Source organism: Aquarana catesbeiana, linkage group LG02 (genome assembly GCF_042186555.1).
Source record: "Aquarana catesbeiana isolate 2022-GZ linkage group LG02, ASM4218655v1, whole genome shotgun sequence".
Lineage (NCBI taxonomy): Eukaryota > Metazoa > Chordata > Amphibia > Anura > Ranidae > Aquarana > Aquarana catesbeiana.
The window spans coordinates 210,306,270-210,326,016 of record NC_133325.1 but is presented as its reverse complement, the minus strand read 5'-3'; positions in this window follow the sequence as shown (position 1 = coordinate 210,326,016).

The following is a 19,747-nucleotide window of genomic DNA, read 5'->3' as shown; positions in this document are numbered from 1 at the left end:
TTCAACCCCATTGGCCTCATTGTATTTAATCTGAAAATCCAGTAAGTCTCATTTTTTGACACTTCCCTTCGCATATTCATATTTCTCCAATTTTTATCAATTTTGTCTATCCCATAAAATTTCAAATGTTGGGGGTTCTTTCCATGCACATCCCTAAAGTGTTTCGACACACTATGGTGTAAATAATGTAGCTGCCTGCAGTAGTGATAGGATCAGCAAAACACCACCAACCTTCTACAGGTAGCTTTAGCTGAACACTGTGCAGAGGTCGCACTACACTAACGTGTAAATAATGTAGCTGCCTGCGGTAGTGATAGGATCAGGAAAACACCACCAACCTTCTCTTTTTTTTTTGTTTAATACGTTTTTATTAAAGAAAAATAAAGCAAAGATATACATGTATCTCAAAATAGAAACATATTCATATGTAAAATAACAGGTTTCAGTACTCATAGATTACAACGGTTAAGTAGAAGCCAGTACTCCAATAGATGTCTCTGGAATAATACAGATTGTCCTTGTGATATCTAACTAGAAAATGAATTCCTACTATGTGAGCACTTGAATCCAAACACACTTGGAGAAAAAACATTGCTTTGATTTAAAGAAGGTAAAGAATAATAGAGAATAGCAATGAATGAATAGGAAAAATGAAATGATAGGGAAGAGAATAACTAAGAAAAAAGAAAAATAGAGAAGGTATGAAAAAGAATGGTGAGAGGAGAGGGGGGGGGGTTGCTGGCATGCACGTCGATACATTGAAAAAAATGGTAATTTGTTAAGAATCAACCATTAAATGACTAATTTTAATTGACATTTTTAAGGGGTTTGCGTTATAAGGTCCTTGTAGGAGGAGGTGGACTGAAATTTTATCCAAGAATCCCATGTTAGAGAATGTTTCTTGGAAGTACCTCTAATACTGTGGGTAATACTCTCCATAAGGTGTACGTTATCCACCATTTGTAGCCAAGCTTTTATAGAAGGGGCTAATGGTTGGCCCCACACAGTGGGAATTAAGGCTTTGGCAGTGTTCAATAAATGAGGAGTGATTGAATGTTTTTATATGCTTATGGAAGTTTTCGTAGCATGGAAAAGGACAGTCCATGGGTCATTGGGTATACTGACATCCGAGATCTGTACAATCAGATCGTAAATAGCATCCCAATAAGGTCGAATGAGTGGGCAAAACCACCATACGTGCACGTGAGTAGCTTTGTTCCCACAGTTCCTGCAGCACAACGGGGAACTGGCAGGGAACATTTGGTGTAGTCTAGCTGGCGTGTAATGCCACCTAGTGAGCAATTTATAGTTAACCTCTGACATTTTTGAGGCAAGGGATGAAGTATGGGCTAGTTGTAGGATCTTATCCTTTTGGTTGTCAGTAAGGGAGGAATCTAAATCGGTCTCCCATTTAGCTAGGAAGGGTGGAAAGTCAGGATTATGAAGAGCAATAAGAGCTTTGTAAAATAAAGAAATACCATGTATAGGGGGGTCTTTTGGGTGAAATATTACTTCTATATCATTTTAATCACTTATACCTCTAAGTGGGTTAGGAAGGGAGCTTAAAAAGTATTGTAGTTGGTGGTATCTCCATTTATCTAAGAAAGTGACAGGTTTAGGAGCAAGAATCATGTGTAATGGTTTAAGTACGTTGCCACGGAGAACGTGATGTAATAAGAGAGGCTCTTCTGATCTCCATGATTTAAAGCCTGGGTCAAGTAGTCCCAGAGAAAAATATCTATGATTGAGGAGAGGTAATAGAGGGGAATCATAATTCCATGAGAATTTTTTGTGTATGGAGTCCCATATATCTAAAGAGGATATGGTAAGAGCCGAGGTAGAGCGAGCAAAATTCCTATAGGAACGGGGTATCCAAGGGGCTATTGAGAGATCTATCCCATTTAAGAAATATTCAATTTGTACCCATAATTTTTATTTAAAGGCATATTTCCAATCAGCCACTCTGGCCAGAATAACCGCTTGGTAGTATACTTTAAAATTAGGAAGTGCCAATCCTCCTGAGCATTTGGAGCAAAACAATAGCCCTGGGGTGACTGTTCTTCCAAATAAATTGGGAAATCATGGATTGTAAAATAGTAAAGAACCCCACTGGTACATCTAATGGAAGCATTTGAAACAGGAAGAGGATGCGAGGTAATATATTCATTTTAATGATATTTACTTTCCCCAGCCATGTGTGTGATAGGCTGGACCATTTGCGTAGGTCATCTCTGGATTAGGGAGACTGCACAAAGGGAATTGTCTTTTGCTTCTCTATTGGGCATGAAACCTGATTGGTCTGCCGAGATCCAGCTAGGTAATAGTGGGAGCAAGCGATTTGCCATTACTTTGGAAATAGTTTAATGTCAACATTTATTAATGATATGGACCTAAAACTGTTACATAGGGTGGGGTCCTTATCAGGTTTAGGAATGACAGTGATATGAGTTGAAAGGTATTCTGGGCATAAACCTGAAGAGTGAGAGACAGAATTTGCATAAGCGGAAAGGCGGGGAAGCAAAATGTCGCTGAATGTTTTATAATATAAAATAGTGAACCCGTCAGGTCCAGGAGCTTTACCGGAAGGGGGAGACTTCAATGCTGCCTGAAATTCCTCAACCGAGAAATCCTCCTCCATTTCTTTAAGGACAGCTATGGGCAATTTAGGAAGATTGGCCTCTTTCAAGTAGGAAAGCATGCACGTTCTTCTTTCTTTTTGAGGTAGAGAGGATAAGTCATTTTTAACATTATAAAGGTCAGCATAATACTCTCTAAAGGCCTTAGCAATGTCAAGAGTTGCATGAGCCATCTCACCAGTTGAAAGTTTGATTTTAGAAATAAATGACTGCGATTGTTTAGTCGATAATGATCTAGCTTATTTACTCGGTTTGTTCCCCCACTCATAAAATTTCTGTGACAGGTGATGGAATTTTCTCTTGGTGTCTAAGTTAAGGAGGGATTTTAATTCCTCTCGTTTAAGTGTGAGGGATTGGAAGTGTTCAATATGCAGAGAAAGTTTATGTTGTTTGTTAAGAACCGCTATCTGTTGTAGAACCTGGTTAATTTGTTGTCCATGTTCCCTATTTTTCCTCGCACCAAGCTCAATGAGTCGGCCCCTAATAGTAGCCTTATCAGCTTCCCAAACGATGGAGGGAGAGGTGTCAGAGGGTTTGTTTTCCTTGAAGTATTGCGATAAATGAGAGGCTAACATGGAAATCTCAGCTTCATTAGAAAGAAGGGAGTCATTAAGTTTCCAGTTGTTAGTATGTCGTGGTAAGGAAGACATGGTCAACGTCATAGTTGCAGGTGCATGGTCTGAAACAGATGCGGTGGCTATGTGAGTAGATTGTAGAAGGGGGAGATGAAAATGATCTAAAAACATATTATCTATTCTGGAGTAAGATTGGTGTGTTGTGGAAAAACGTGAAAAATCCTTCTCTTTGGGATGGAGGAGACGCCAGACATCCATTAACTGAAGGTCCAAAAGCCTTTTTTTAACAAATTTCAGTCATTTGAAAGAGATATTAGAGCGGCCTTGGGAGGTATCAATCGTTGGATCTAATGGCATGTTTATGTGTCCCGCTAGGATAGTAAGTCCTTTAGCGAAGTGTGACAGTTTAGTTAGGATTTGTGAGAGAAAAGCAGGCTGATTATGGTTTGGACAATATACATTTGCAAGAGTGCATTGAGTGTTACCTATGAAGCCCCTAAGGAAAAGAAAGCGACCATGATCATCCACTAACATGTTAGTTAGCCTAAAGGACACTCCTCTGCAAAATCCAATGGCTACTCCTTTAGCTTTATTGGTGTCCGATAGACTATAGTACTACTGCGGGAAGTGGGGTGATGTTAATTTAACAGGTGTTGTGTGGGTTAGATGTGTTTCCTGAAGAAAGGCAATGGAACAAGAGGCTTGTTTAAGTTCACGAGATATTTGGTGTCGCTTTGTAGCAACATTAAAAGTCCTGACATTGTATGATATAATCTTTATCGTAGCCATTGTTAAAATAAAATGTGATCCTTCAGCTTATCCTGCCATGCATGCCAGCAGGGAGGGGGGATTGGGGGATTGAAATACGGGAGAGATTGTTTGGAGAGAAAAAGAAAGAAAAGAGTAAGAAGATGAGCATGTATAAAAGTTACATACGTGGATTAAAGAACTTGTGGGAAACAGATGAATAACATGCAGAAATCTGCAGTGGTCCCATTGGGGAAAGAGAGAGCGAGAGGCCATCCCAATCCCTGAGCAGGGATTGAATAGGACAACTGTAAGGCCGTTCGCGCTCGCCAACCCCAGAAGGAGAGGGGGACAGGGTTATGCTATAGGGGAGGGGTATTGAGGGAAGTGCGCCCCGACAGCACACAGCCTGTAAAAAACAAATAACATAACTGTAAGTAAATAATTAGTTCCAGGTAGGAATATGAAAAATATAAATGTAAGACCAGGATCATATAAAACATTAAACACAGATGTTGATCAATCTGGAACGTGAACCAACTAATAAAAGAAAAAAGGAAAGAAAAAGGAACATTGGTCAGTACAATGGTAACTCAGCCTAGGCCATGCATAGTCAGAAAAAAGTAGAAAAAACTGTGGCCAAAACCTGACTCTGTAGAAAAACCCTGTAGGAGAAAGATTGTTTACATTAATGAAATTAGTATGGATGAAAAAATATACATTTCAACCATGTTTTTGTGCAGAGCCTGGGAGAGAAGTACGTCTTTTCTTTGAAGGGGTTTTTCTCCAAAGTGGATCCATTGGGCATAAAAATTTGGGGATTGGATCCTGCCAGCCTGGGAGCTCCATGGATGAAAGATGAAGATCCTGTAAAACAGTTGGAAGTTCCTCAGGAAGTCTTAGTGTATGGGAACGACCATTTTTTGTGGCAATCAGGCAGGCTGGGAAGCCCCATCTGTATGTGATCCCGTCAGATCGTAGGTGATCAAGAAGCGACTTTAAGGTTCTACGACGATCCAAAGTTTCCTTGGAGAGGTCTGGACATAAGGTGATGACTGCCCCATTAAAGTCAATGTTAGGCAAGCCCCGCATCTTCATCATGATAGCATTTTTATCTTCAAAGTAATGCTAGTGAAAGATAACATCCCTGGGCAAGTCTGAGTTAGCATTACGTGGTCTTAGGGCACGGTGCACCCGGTCAAAGCGCAATGGTTCGGTGGCAGAGTTACCTAGAATGGTGTTGAAAATGCCTCTTATAGATGGTTCAAGATCATTATCTCCAGCTGCTTCCGGCAGACCTCTGACACGTATATTATTTCTACGGTTACGGTTCTCGAGGGCTTCCAGCTTATATAGAGAGGCCCGATGGGCCAGTGCCAGCTGGGTGACAGTGTCCTGCAATTCTTTAATGACTAAGGCTTGTGTGTCCTGCCATTGCTCCGTTTCCTCCACTCTGACCAAGATATGTGACATATCAGATTTCACAGCAGTTATTTCTTTTTTAATGGATTTCTCCAAACTGTGAAACATACCTGCAAGTTCTTTTTTGAGACTGCTCATGAGTGTAGTCATTTCGGAACCAGCGGGAGATCCATTGTCGTCCATCAGGTCTGAACAATAGGAGGAAGCTGGAGAGCTCTCCCTCACTGAGGCAGCGTGAGATGATGGAGAGGCGCTTGTTCTCGAGGTTCGGACCTGGTCGTCACGTACGTTGGTCAAGTATTGCTGAATGGAACCCGAAGAGACTGGAATGGACAGAGATCTATTGCCAGGGCGTTTACCTGGGGCAGATCGGAGTTTAGGTGTCTTGGCAGGCATAACTGGAACTATATGGCCGATAGCTGTAAGGGGCACCCCTTACTTACATCTGTTCAATGCCATGCATACATCAAAATATTGTTATCATGTAGAGAGATTCTAATGTAGATAGTATGCAGATAGTACAAAAAAATCTACTTCAATAGACACAGAGAGGAACAAGGAGAATCAACTTGATTAGGGTTTATAGGAACAGGAGTTGTACAGATATTGTGGTAGCCGAGAATGAGCTAGGGAGTACTCGGAGCACAAAGATGGCCGCTAGCTTCCAGGAGTAGGCCGGAGCCTCAGACTTTCCTAATGGTAATGGCTGGTCAGGAACTGCAATAATATGTAAGTCTCAGGAGGCTCCTCAAAGGCCCAAACTCGGGGTCACAACAATAGGTATATGTCACAACAGTATAGGGGGGAGACTACAGATGAAAAAGTAGATAAGGGGAGTATTTGGAGCACCAAGATGGCCGCCGTTCTCCAGAAACAGGCCGAAGCCGCGGACTTTCCTGAGGGTGTCAGCCGATCGGAAAACCTCCGCTCCGTTCAGGCCTAAATATCCCCGTGCAAGTCAGCAAACGGATCCCCGGATATATAGTAGTGTACAGTTACTGCTAGGGGTGTCCGGTTCGGGAGAGATAGGTGATTACCTTGTTACTCACTGTGCCAGGAAGATGAGATGGCAGGCTGCAAGATGACAGCTGGCTGCGGAGGGCCGGAGCCGTTGTTTAGGATTTCCAGGCGACTCTCCGCCGCTGTATACACAGCGTCTGTCCTCCGGAGGTACAGGGGCTGGTTAGCTGAGGAAGGGCACTCTTTTGAGCCTCAGGATCTCGGGAGTGGAGAGCAGAATTCCCCAGATGGCCTGTAGGCCTCAAGATGGTGGCGGGCGTCCGTAGTGCGGGCCCAGCTGTAGGCCCAAATCAAATTTAAGCAGCGAAAGTTTGTAAAGACCCCACAAGGATTATAGCAGAGGGGGTCCAGGAACCGAAGCAGGTGAAACAGAGTTTCGCTGAGGTGGATTAAGGCGCGGATAGCACTGGATTCTCCCTGTTTGTGCGGAGCTCAACACCAACACGTCCTCCCTTGTTCCTGTCCGGACACGCCCCACCACCAACCTTCTACAGGTAGCTTTAGCTGAACACTGTGCACAGGTCGCACTACACTAACGTGTAAATAATGTAGCTGCCTGCGGTAGTGATAGGATCAGGAAAACACCACCAACCTTCTACAGGTAGCTTTAGCTGAACACTGTGAAGAGGACGCACTACACTAACGTTAAAATAATGTAGCTGCTTGCTGTAGTGATAGGATCAGGAAAACACCACCAACCTTTTACAGTTAGCTTTAGCTGACCACTGTTCAGAGGATGCACTACACTAGGGATGAGCCGAACACCCCCCTTTTCGCTTCGCACCAGAACATGCGAGCAGGCAAAAAATTTGTTCGAACACGCGAACGCCGTTAAAGTCCATGGGACACGAACATGAATAATCAGAAGTGCTAATTTTAAAGGCTTATATGCAAGTTGTCATAAAAAGTGTTTGGGGACCTGGGTCCTGCCCAAGGGGACAAGGATCAATGCAAAAATAAGTTTTAAAAACGGCCGTTTTTTCGGGAGCAGTGATTTTAATAATGCTTAAAGTGAAACAATAAAAGTGTAATATCCCTTTAAATTTCATACCTGGGGGGTGTCTATAGTATGCCTGTAAAGGGGCGCATGTTTCCCGTGTTTAGAACAGTCTGACAGCAAAATGACATTTCAAAGGAAAAAAATGTCATTTAAAACTACTCGTGGCTATTAATGCATTGCCGGTCCGACAATACACATAACAGTTCATTGATAAAAACGGCATGGGAATTCCCCACAGGGGAACCCCGAACCAAAATTTAAAAAAAAAAGACGTGGGGGGTCCCCCTAAATTCCATACATGACCCTTCAGGTCTGGTATGGATATTAAGGGGAACCCCGGCCAAAATTAAAAACACTGTCACACAGCGGGAGCCTCCCTCCATGCCATCATGGATGCAAAGTGGCCTGAAAAGAAGATGAAGAGAAGAAGATGAAGAGAAGAAGATGAAGAGAAGAGCGGGAGCTTCCCTCCATGCCATCATGGATGCGGAGCGGCCGAGGAGAAGAAGGGAAGAAGACGCCGATGCCGCGGAGGAGATGCTGGACGAGAACACCGGAGGAAGAACCAGAAGAACCAGAAGAAGCAGAAGAAGAAGATGGAGGAATAAACCGAAGGAAGATAGAAGAAAGAAGAAAGAAGAAGCATTTACATAAAGGAATTGTCAAAAACTGTCTCTTGTCATTTTTAACATTTTTGACAGTTTTTTAGTGAAATGGTAGGGGCAAGTACCCCCTTACCATTTCACACAGGGGGGGCCGGGATCTGGGGGTCCCCTTGTTAAAGGGGGCTTCCAGATTCCGATGAGCCCCCCACCTGCAGACCCCCACAACCACCGGCCAGGGTTGTGGGGATGAGGCCCTTGTCCTCATCAACATAGGGACAAGGTGTTTTGGGGGGCTACCCCAAAGCAACCTCCCAATGTTGAGGGCAAGTGGCCTGGTACGGTTCAGGAGGGGGGGCGCTCTCTCATCCCCCCTCTTTTCCTGTGGCCTGCCAGGTTGCGTTCTCGGATAAGGGTCTGGTATGGATTTTTGGGGGACCCCACGCCGTTTTTTTTTTTAATTTTGGCGTGGGGTTCCCCTTAAAATCCATACCAGACCAGTAGGGTCTGGTATAGATTTTGAGGGAGACCCCATGCCATTTTTTTTTAAATTTTGGCCGGGGTTCCCCTTAATATCCATACCAGACCTGAAGGGCCTGGTATGGAATTTAGGGGGACCCCCCCCCCACATCATTTTTTTTTTTAAATTTTGGTTCGGAGTTCCCCTGTGGGGAATTCCCATGCTGTTTTTATCAATGAACTTCTATGTGTATTGTCAGACCGGCAATGCATTAATAGCCGCGAGTAGTTTTAAATGACTTTTTTTTCTTTGAAATGTCATTTTGCTGTCAGACTGTTCTAAACACAGGAAACATGCACCCCTTTACAGGCATACTATAGACATCCCCCAGGTACGAAATTTCAAGGGATATTACACTTTTATTGTTTCACTTTCAGCATTATTAAAATCACTGCTCCCGAAAAAACGGCCATTTTTAAAACTTTTTTTTGCATTGATCCATGTCCCCTGGGGCAGGACCCAGGTCCCCAAACACTTTTTATGACAATACCATGAATATAAGCCTTTAAAATTAGCACTTTTGATTTCTCCCATAGAATTTTAAAGGGTGTTCCGCGGCATTCGAATTTGCCATGAACACCCCAAATTGTTCGCTCTTCAGCGAACTTGCGAACAGCCGATGTTCGAGTAGAACATGAGTTTGACTAGAACTCGAAGCTCATCCCTACACTACACTAACTTGTAGCCTTAGCTGAACACTGTGAGGAGGACGCACTATACTAACTTGTAGCTTCAGCTGAACACTGTGCACTACACTAACTTGTAGCTTTAGCTGAACACTGTTCAGAGGACGCACTACACTAACTTGTAGCTTTAGCTGAACACTGTGCAGAGGTCGCACTACACTAACTTGTAGCTTTAGCTGAACACTGTGCAGAGGTCACACTACACTAACTTGTAGCTTTAGCTGAACACTGTGAGGCGGATGCACTACACTAACTTGTAGCTTTAGCTGAACACTGTGAGGAGGACGCACTACACTAACTTGTAGCTTTAGCTGAACACTGTGCACTACACTAACTTGTAGCTTTAGCTGAACACTGTGAGGAGGAAGCACTACACTAACTTGAAGCTTTAGCTGAACACTGTGCAGAGGTCACACTACACTAACTTGTATGTTTAGCTGAACACTGTGAGGAGAACGCACTACACTAACTTGTAGCTTTAGCTGAACACTGTGAGGATGACGCACCACACTAACTTGTAGCTTTAGCTGAACACTGTGCAGAGGTCGCGCTACACTAACTTGTAGCTTTAGCTGAACACTGTGCAGAGGTCGCACTACACTAACTTGTAGCTTTAGCTGAACTCTGTGAGGAGGACGCACTACACTAACTTGTAGCTTTAGCTGAACACTGTGCAGAGGTCGCACTACACTAACTTGTAGCTTTAGCTGAACACTGTTCAGAGGATGCACTACACTAACTTGTAGCTTTAGCTGAACACTGTGAGGAGGATGCACTACACTAACTTGTAGCTTTAGCTGAACACTGTGAGGAGGACGCACCACACTAACTTGTAGCTTTAGCTGAACACTGTGCAGAGGTTGCACTACACTAACTTGTAGCTTTAGCTGAACACTGTGCAGAGGTCATACTACACTAACTTGTAGCTTTAGCTGAACACTGTGCAGAGGTCACACTACACTAACTTGTAGCTTTAGCTGAACACTGTGAGGCGGATGCACTACACTAACTTGTAGCTTTAGCTGAACACTGTGAGGAGGACGCACTACACTAACTTGTAGCTTTAGCTGAACACTGTGCACTACACTAACTTGTAGCTTTAGCTGAACACTGTGAGGAGGACGCACTACACTAACTTGTAGCTTTAGCTGAACACTGTGCAGAGGTCGCACTACACTAACTTGTATGTTTAGCTGAACACTGTGAGGAGAACGCACTACACTAACTTGTAGCTTTAGCTGAACACTGTGAGGATGACGCGCCACACTAACTTGTAGCTTTAGCTGAACACTGTGCAGAGGTCGCACTACACTAACTTGTAGCTTTAGCTGAACACTGTGCAGAGGTCGCACCACACTAACTTGTAGCTTTAGCTGAACTCTGTGAGGAGGACGCACTACACTAATTTGTAGCTTTAGCTGAACACTCTGCAGAGGTCGCACTACACTAACTTGTAGCTTTAGCTGAACACTGTTCAGAGGATGCACTACACTAACTTGTAGCTTTAGCTGAACACTGTTCAGAGGACGCACTACACTAACTTGTAGCTTTAGCTGAACACTGTGCAGAGGTCGCACTACACTAACTTGTAGCTTTAGCTGAACACTGTGCAGAGGTCACACTACACTAACTTGTAGCTTTAGCTGAACACTGTGAGGCGGATGCACTACACTAACTTGTAGCTTTAGCTGAACACTGTGAGGAGGACGCACTACACTAACTTGTAGCTTTAGCTGAACATTGTGCACTACACTAACTTGTAGCTTTAGCTGAACACTGTGAGGAGGACGCACTACACTAACTTGTAGCTTTAGCTGAACACTGTGCAGAGGTCGCACTACACTAACTTGTATGTTTAGCTGAACACTGTGAGGAGAACGCACTACACTAACTTGTAGCTTTAGCTGAACACTGTGAGGATGACGCACCACACTAACTTGTAGCTTTAGCTGAACACTGTGCAGAGGTCGCGCTACACTAACTTGTAGCTTTAGCTGAACACTGTGCAGAGGTCGCACTACACTAACTTGTAGCTTTAGCTGAACTCTGTGAGGAGGACGCACTACACTAACTTGTAGCTTTAGCTGAACACTGTGCAGAGGTCGCACTACACTAACTTGTAGCTTTAGCTGAACACTGTTCAAAGGATGCACTACACTAACTTGTAGCTTTAGCTGAACACTGTGAGGAGGACGCACTACACTAACTTGTAGCTTTAGCTGAACACTGTGAGGAGGACGCACCACACTAACTTGTAGCTTTAGCTGAACACTGTGCAGAGGTTGCACTACACTAACTTGTAGCTTTAGCTGAACACTGTGCAGAGGTCGTACTACACTAACTTGTAGCTTTAGCTGAACTCTGTGAGGAGGACGCACTACACTAACTTGTAGCTTTAGCTGAACCCTGTGCAGAGGTCGCACTACACTAACTTGTAGCTTTAGCTGAACACTGTTCAGAGGATGCACTACACTAACTTGTAGCTTTAGCTGAACACTGTGAGGAGGACGCACTACACTAACTTGTAGCTTTAGCTGAACACTGTGAGGAGGACGCACCACACTAACTTGTAGCTTTAGCTGAACACTGTGCAGAGGTTGCACTACACTAACTTATAGCTTTAGCTGAACACTGTGCAGAGGTTGCACTACACTAACTTGTAGCTTTATCTGAACACTGTGCAGAGGTCGCACTACACTAACTTGTAGCTTTAGCTGAACTCTGTGAGGAGGACGCACTACACTAACTTGTAGCTTTAGCTGAACACTGTGAGGAGGACGCACTACACTAACTTGTAGCTTTAGCTGAACACTGTGCAGAGGTCGCACTACACTAACTTGTATGTTTAGCTGAACACTGTGAGGAGGACGCACTACACTAACTTGTAGCTTTAGCTGAACACTGTGAGGAGGACGCACCACACTAACTTGTAGCTTTAGCTGAACACTGTGCAGAGGTCGCACTACACTAACTTGTAGCTTTAGCTGAACACTGTGAGGGGGACGCACTACACTAACTTGTAGCTTTAGCTGAACACTGTGCAGAGGTCGCACTACACTAACTTGTAGCTTTAGCTGAACACTGTTCAGAGGATGCACTACACTAACTTGTAGCTTTAGCTGAACACTGTGCAGAGGTCGCACTACACTAACTTGTAAGTTTAGCTGAACACTGTGAGGAGGACGCACTACACTAACTTGTAGCTTTAGCTGAACACTGTGAGGAGGATGCACCACACTAACTTGTAGCTTTAGCTGAACACTGTGCAGAGGTTGCACTACACTAACTTGTAGCTTTAGCTGAACACTGTGCAGAGGTCGCACTACACTAACTTGTAGCTTTAGCTGAACTCTGTGAGGAGGACGCACTACACTAACTTGTAGCTTTAGCTGAACACTGTGAGGAGGACGCACTACACAAACTTGTAGCTTTAGCTGAACACTGTGAGGAGGACGCACCACACTAACTTGTAGCTTTAGCTGAACACTGTGCAGAGGTCGCACTACACTAACTTGTAGCTTTAGCTGAACACTGTGAGGAGGACGCACTACACTAACTTGTAGCTTTAGCTGAACACTGTGAGGAGGACGCACTACACAAACTTGTAGCTTTAGCTGAACACTGTGAGGAGGATGCACCACACTAACTTGTAGCTTTAGCTGAACACTGTGCAGAGGTCGCACTACACTAACTTATAGCTTTAGCTGAACACTGTGCAGAGGTCACACTACACTAACTTGTAGCTTTAGCTGAACTCTGTGAGGAGGGCGCACTACACTAACTTGTAGCTTTAGCTGAACACTGTGAGGAGGACGCACTACACTAAATTGTAACTTTAGCTGAACATTGTGAGGAGGACGCACTACACTAACTTGTAGCTTTAGATGAACACTGTGCAGAGGTCGCACTACACTAACTTGTAGCTTTAGCTGAACACTGTGCAGAGGTCACACTAAACTAACTTGTAGCTTTAGCCGAACACTGTGAGGATGACGCACTACACTCCTCTATTTGTGTGAAGAAAATTATAAAAAATTTCACATGTTTACAGTGTAGCATAACCGCACAATTGTCACTCAAGCACTGCATGGCATCTTTTAGCCTGATGGCTTGTGATGCCCCTTGAACGCTTATGGAGCAGTGCTGGTTCAGAGGACAATTCTGCAGAAGAGGCCATAGAGGAAGAAGAAGAGGACGAGGGGAGGAGAGAGCTGTGGCAGAATCACCACTAGCATTTTGGAGGCGTGATGGCAGAAAAAGCTCCAACAACACTGAACCCTGTCCTGCATCCTATCCAGCTGCCAGCAGAGTTACCCAGTGCACCGTGAAGGAAAGGTAATGTCCCTGCCCATGCCTGCTGGACCATGAGTCAGCAGTAATATGAACCTTACTGCTGACCGCCCTGTCCAACGAGGCAAAAACATTGCCTTCCACATGCCAGTAGAGAGCTGAAATGGCCTTCCATGAAAAGAAATGGCGTTTTGGAACCTGACACTGAGGTACAGCACATTTCACGAAAGGGGGAAGAGTCTACCAGCTGAAAAGGCAGCAGCTGCAGTGCTAGCAATTTGGCCAAGCTAGCATTAAGATGCTGAGCATGTGGATGACTTTCTTTTTATGGTTCAGCAACTGAGGTAGAGAAATTTGCCTGCTAAAATCAGGTGGTGGTGTACTGCTAGCAGATTGGCTGCAAGTACTTGGGACACCTCCTGCTATACCTTCATTCCCTTCAGTGTAGATTTTTGAGAGGACTGGAGGTATAGTAGGGTTGGAGATCCCAGATGAGGAGCAAGGAGAAGTCCGCCTTTTTCTTTGATGTGGGTTTTTCAAGTGCTGTTGCCAACACACTGCATGGTAGGTCATCATATGTCTGGTTAAGCATGTGGTGCCCAAGTGGCTGCTGTTCTGGCCATGCTTGATCCGCTTCAGACAAGGTTGCAAACAGCAATGGTGCGATCTACTGCACATGTGTCGAAAAAGGCCCACACCAAGGAACTTTTAAAAGTCAGTGGGGAGTCAGTAGATCCCTGCACCTGCGGAGCTCTGCGGTGTGATGCAAATAGGTGGCTGCCCATATTGGAGTTGTGCATCCTCCTCCTCTCTTCTCTCAGGCACCCAAATACAGTCAGTGATCTCATCATCCCCTCCCTCCTCATCACTGAAGCAAGCTTGGCAGTATGCTGCAGCTGGGGGAACATAACTTCCAGTTTCTTGTCCTTCTATGGCACCCCCTCTCTCTAGGCTCATGTTACTCCCTTCCTCAACCTGGGAACCAACATTGGAGCCCTCAAATCGCTGCACATCCTCTAGCAGCATGTACCCAACACTGTGGTCAATAATTCATGGAACTCCTCCATACATGATGGTGAGCTATGGAATGAATGACTGTGGACAAGGAGCTGGTGGAATAGGCTGCTTTGGCAGCTTTATTGGAAGGCAAAGTACTCTCAGCCAGGGTGACAGAGGATGAGGAGGATGAGAATGGCTTTGTTATCCACTCCACCAACTCTTCTGCATGTTCTGGCTCAAAAACACGGCCAGCAGCAGAAAAAAAGGACAAGCGTGCCCCACGGCCACCTGCAGAGGATGCACCATATCTATGACCACCACTGTTGACTGTAGACATAGAGGCTGCTTGCCCTCTTTTAGTGGCCTGTGAGCGTCTCCCTCTCCTTGGTGGCCTTCCAAACATGATTTTTTTTGTTTTGCAACACTGCACTACACTGTATTAGATACTGTGTACACAGCTTACACTGTATTAGAAACTGTACTACGGCTGCACTGTATTGTGTACTGTATACACCACCAGAAGTGTACTAGAAACTGTACTCACTGTATTAGATACTGTGTACACCGCCTGCACTCTGTAGACACTTTGCTACAATATAGTAGTAAGTGTACAGCTTGTATAACAGTGTAAATTTGCTGTCCCCTCAAAATAACTCAGCACACAGCCATTAATGTCTAAACCACTGGCAACAAAAGTAAGTACACCCTAAGTGAAAATGTCCAAATTAGGCCCAATTAGCCATTTTCCCTCCCCGGTGTCATGTGACTCATTCATGATACAAGGTCTCAGGTGTGAATGGGGAGCAGGTGTATTAAATTTGGTGTTATCGCTCTCACACTCTCATACTGGTCACTGGAAGTTCAATGTGGCACCTCATAATTGTTGCTCTACATAAAGATTACCTAGTCTATAAGAAGATTGCTAAGACCCTGAAACTGAGCTGCAGCTCAGTGGCCAAGAAAATGCAGCAGTTTAACAGGACAGGTTCAACTCAGAACAGCCCTCGCCATGGTCGACCAAAGAAGTTGAGTGGACATGCTCAGCGTGATATCCAGAGCTTGTCTTTCGGAAATAGACGTATGAGTGCTGCCAGCATTGCTGCAGAGGTTGAAGAGGTGGGGGTCAGCCAGTGCTCAGACCATACGCCGCACACTGCATCAAATTGGTATGCATGGCTGTCATCCAAAAAGGAAGGGTCTTCTAAAGATGATGCACAAGAAAGCCCGTAAACAGTTTGCTGAAGGCAAGCAGGCTAAGAACATGGATTACTGGAACCATTTCCTGTGGTCTGATGAGACCAAGATAAACTTATTTGGTTCAGATGGTGACAAGCGTGTGTGGTGGGAACCAGGTGAGAAGTACAAAGGCGTGTGTTTCTTGCATACATTCAAGCATGGTGATGGGAGTGTCATGGTTTGAAGCTGGATGAGTGCTGCTGGCACTAGGGAGCTACAGTTCATTGAGGGAACCATGAATGCCAACATGTACTGTGACATACTGAAGCAGAGCATGATCCCCTCCCTTCAGAGACTGGGCCCCAGGGCAGTATTCCAATATGATAACGACCCCAAACACACTCAAAGATGACCACTGCCTTTCTAAAGAAGCTGAGGGTAAAGGTGATAGACTGACCAAGCATGTCTCCAGACCTTAACCCTATTGAGCATCTGTGGGACATCCTCAAACAGAAGGTGCGGGAGCGCAAGGTCTCTAAAATCCACCAGCTCCATGATGTCATCATGGAGGAGTGGAAGAGGAATCCAGTGGCAATCTGTGAAGCCCTGATGAACTCCATGCCAAAGAGGCTTAAGGCAGTGCTGGAAAATAATGGTGGTCCTACAAAATATTGACATTTTGGGCCCAATTTGGACATTTTCACTTAGGGGTGTACTCACTTTTGTTGACAATGGTTTAGACATTAATGGCTGTGTGTTGTTATTTTGAGTGGACAGCAAATTTACACTGTTATACAAGCTGTACACTCACTACTTTACATTGTAGCAAAGTGTAATTTCTTCAGTGTTATCACATGAAAAGATATAATAAAATATTTACAAAAATGTGAGGATGTATTCACTTTTGTGAGATACTGTATATTAATACACTGCCTGCACTGACTGAATATCGAGTAAACACTGAATATATAGTCTATGCTAAATGTAGAGTATACATATATATATACTAGACTGACTGTACATATATATATCAAATACACTTCCACTGAACAACTGAATAACCTGCCTGCTTAATCTAAATTAAGCTATCTATCTGTCCACGCCAACAACACTACACATGGCCGCCATGTAAGCAGCCTTTTGTAGTGTGGGGCATGGACTTAATCCCCCTGAGCTATGATTGACCAAAGGCACCATGCTTTTGGACAATTATGGCTCTCTTAGCAGAGGGCGCTGTGATTGGCCAAAGCATGCAGGTCAGGTGCATGCTTTGGCCAATCATCATACAGCAATGCACTGCGATCTCGCAGTGCATTATGGGGCATTCCGCGCTGCTTGGATTTTCTGCAAACACCCCATAATGTTTGCTGTTCAGTAAACAGACGAACACCCAATTTTCAAGTCGAACTTATGTTCGACCCAAACATCAAGCTCATACCTACTGGTCATCAAGAACCCCATTTAATTAAAATGTACCTGCCCTCTGGATTTCTAAGTTCCGATTTGAGAGAAAATGTACACTTGTGAGAGAATAGAATGGCAACTCCATTGGTTTTGTCGTCTGCGTTGGCCATAAAAAAGTTAGGGAATTTGGAATGAATAAATGCGGGGTATTATGGCTTTGGAAAATGTGTTTCCTGCAAGAGGGCAATGTCTATTTTATGAGTGTGCAGGTTTTGTAGAACTTTTGGCCTTTTGACCTGGGAATTTAGACCTTGGACATTGTGAGAGACCACTCTCAAAGGATGACACACTGGTGGGGTGTCAGCCATGGAGCAGAAGGGTAAACTAAACAATCAACAGAGTGACACTTACCACTGAGTCCTCGAAGGCCCAAGGGCAAAGACCATGAATGAGCGATTCCCCTGATTCCGCTATTAAACACCCTGAGGCTCTCCTCGAGTCGGTCACTGCAAGAGAACAAGAGTTAAAAAGTTAGAGGAAGAAGAAGAAAAAGAAACTGAAGACAAGAAAGTCTCCCATAGGGTGGAGGGGACAGGGTCCTCCATCCTTACGTGGAAACCAATATTTGTCCCTTCTGCTAGGAAGGTAGCAATCATGTCAGGAGAAGGGTAAAATACCTGTTCTTCAAGATAGGAGGAGGGGCATGAGCACCACTCCAGCCGTGAATCAGTGTGAGGGAGTGAGAGGGAAGGGAGGGAGGTGGGGGGTAGTGGGCCGATGTGGGGCAAGAAAAAGAATACGGGAAGGGGAGTGAACCATGAGGAGACCAAAACCAGGACTTGGAACTCTAAACCCAGAATCCTGTAAATCAGAAGAGGAATCGGTGGGAGTAAAAACTACCCCTCTCCTCCATCTCGCCAACAGTAGTTGTAGTACATAACAGCCTAGATAGGATGCAACCAATAAAGCAGCTGTCTAAGGCAAAGAACCTCTTAAACTGGCCTCAACTGAGGCATATGAAAGTGTGATAAGAAAAGTCAGCTCGATGAGTTCCAGCGGGGGGACAGAGTCTTCCCAGCAGTCAGTAAGGAGATGAAGGTCGGCGATCCTGAATCCTTCAAGGGGGAGGGCTTCCTTGGACTTTTTGGATTTGGTGTTTTCCCAAAATGGTGTCAGTGGACTTGAAGGAAGTTGTTGTTTCGAGGAGTTGGAAGTGGAGCCAGGGGGGATGTTGCGGGTCATGCCAGATGAGGCCTAGATGCAGAAGAAGTCTTTCTCCCGCCATAAAAGAAACAAACGTATAGGCTTTGCCTTTGATGAGGAGTTTGAGTTGAAACGGGAAAAGCCACCAATACTTGATTTCTTTTTCTGTTAAAATCTTGAGCAGAGATTTTAGGTCTCTACTTTTCTGAATGGTAGAGGGGGACAAATCCGCAAATATCTTGAGCTCATGGCCCTGGAAAGAAAGTTTGGATAGAGAGCGAGATCTACGCATCACTTCTTCCTTAACGGCATAGAAATGTGGTTTTACCACTATGTTCCTTGGGAGCTCCCTATTAGCCCAATCTAGCTCCAATCTGTGCTGTGGGATATCAGGGATAAATTCCCTAATGAAAGCACATATTGTATCGGGAATATCTTTACAGGTTTCCGGGATCCCCCGAACCCAGTAGTTGTATCTCCTATTTCTGATTTCAAGGTCGTCTATTTTAGCCATAGCTGTCTCTATTTGATCTTGCAGAACTTAGATGCAATCTGTATTTTGGTTTGTTTTGGAGATTGTGGAATCTAGTTTATTTTCCATGACTTCTATGCGGGATCCTAAGGTCTGGAGGTCCGCTTTAATGTCAGTAGTAATCTTATTAGCAGTGTTGTGCAAACCACAGTCAAGTAGGTCAACAAATCTAGCAAATAAGTGTGCTACAGCTTCTGGCTGTGCTAGGCCCAAATCACTGGGCTGTAGTAGCTCCTGCCCCCCCCCTTTTTAAAGCGCCTTCTTCCTTTATGATCAACCTCACATCTCCACCATTTTTCGCTTATTTTCTTTCTTTAATTTTTCTGTCCCCACTAGCCTTTGAACCCTTTGTCATTTTCCCACCCCCCTCTCTTTTTCCTCCCCCAGACACCTCTTCCCTACTCATACTTTCTCCACACTCTCCATCTAACCAGTCACGTATAATACATATTGATATTTCGATTACATTTTCTCTGCAATTTCAACCATGGCAGCTACGCATTATACAGGGACCCCTTCTAAAAAGTTGAAACAAGTGTCACTTAATGCACAGCTCCTAAAGTGGAAACAAAAAGCAGATGTGGTATTCATTCAAGAGACACATTTTCAAACCAACCAGATACTCAAATTAACAAAACAAGCATAAAAATGACACTCTGACTGCATCCACATAGACCAAGCTAGAGGGGGATTTTTCAAATGAATAGATCCCCACTGTAGCAGGGCATACCATCACCCCAGGGATACAAGGGTAATCAACCATAGGGGTGTATTCCTCTGAATTGGTTAAGCATACAAAAAGGAATGGGAACAAAAAGGAATTCATAAAGAATTCTTCAGAGAGGAAATAACCGGTATTTAAGGTAAAACATTATCTTTATTAGAAAATTTCACATAACACTAGCAATTGATAAATATAATAATACTAAACCTCC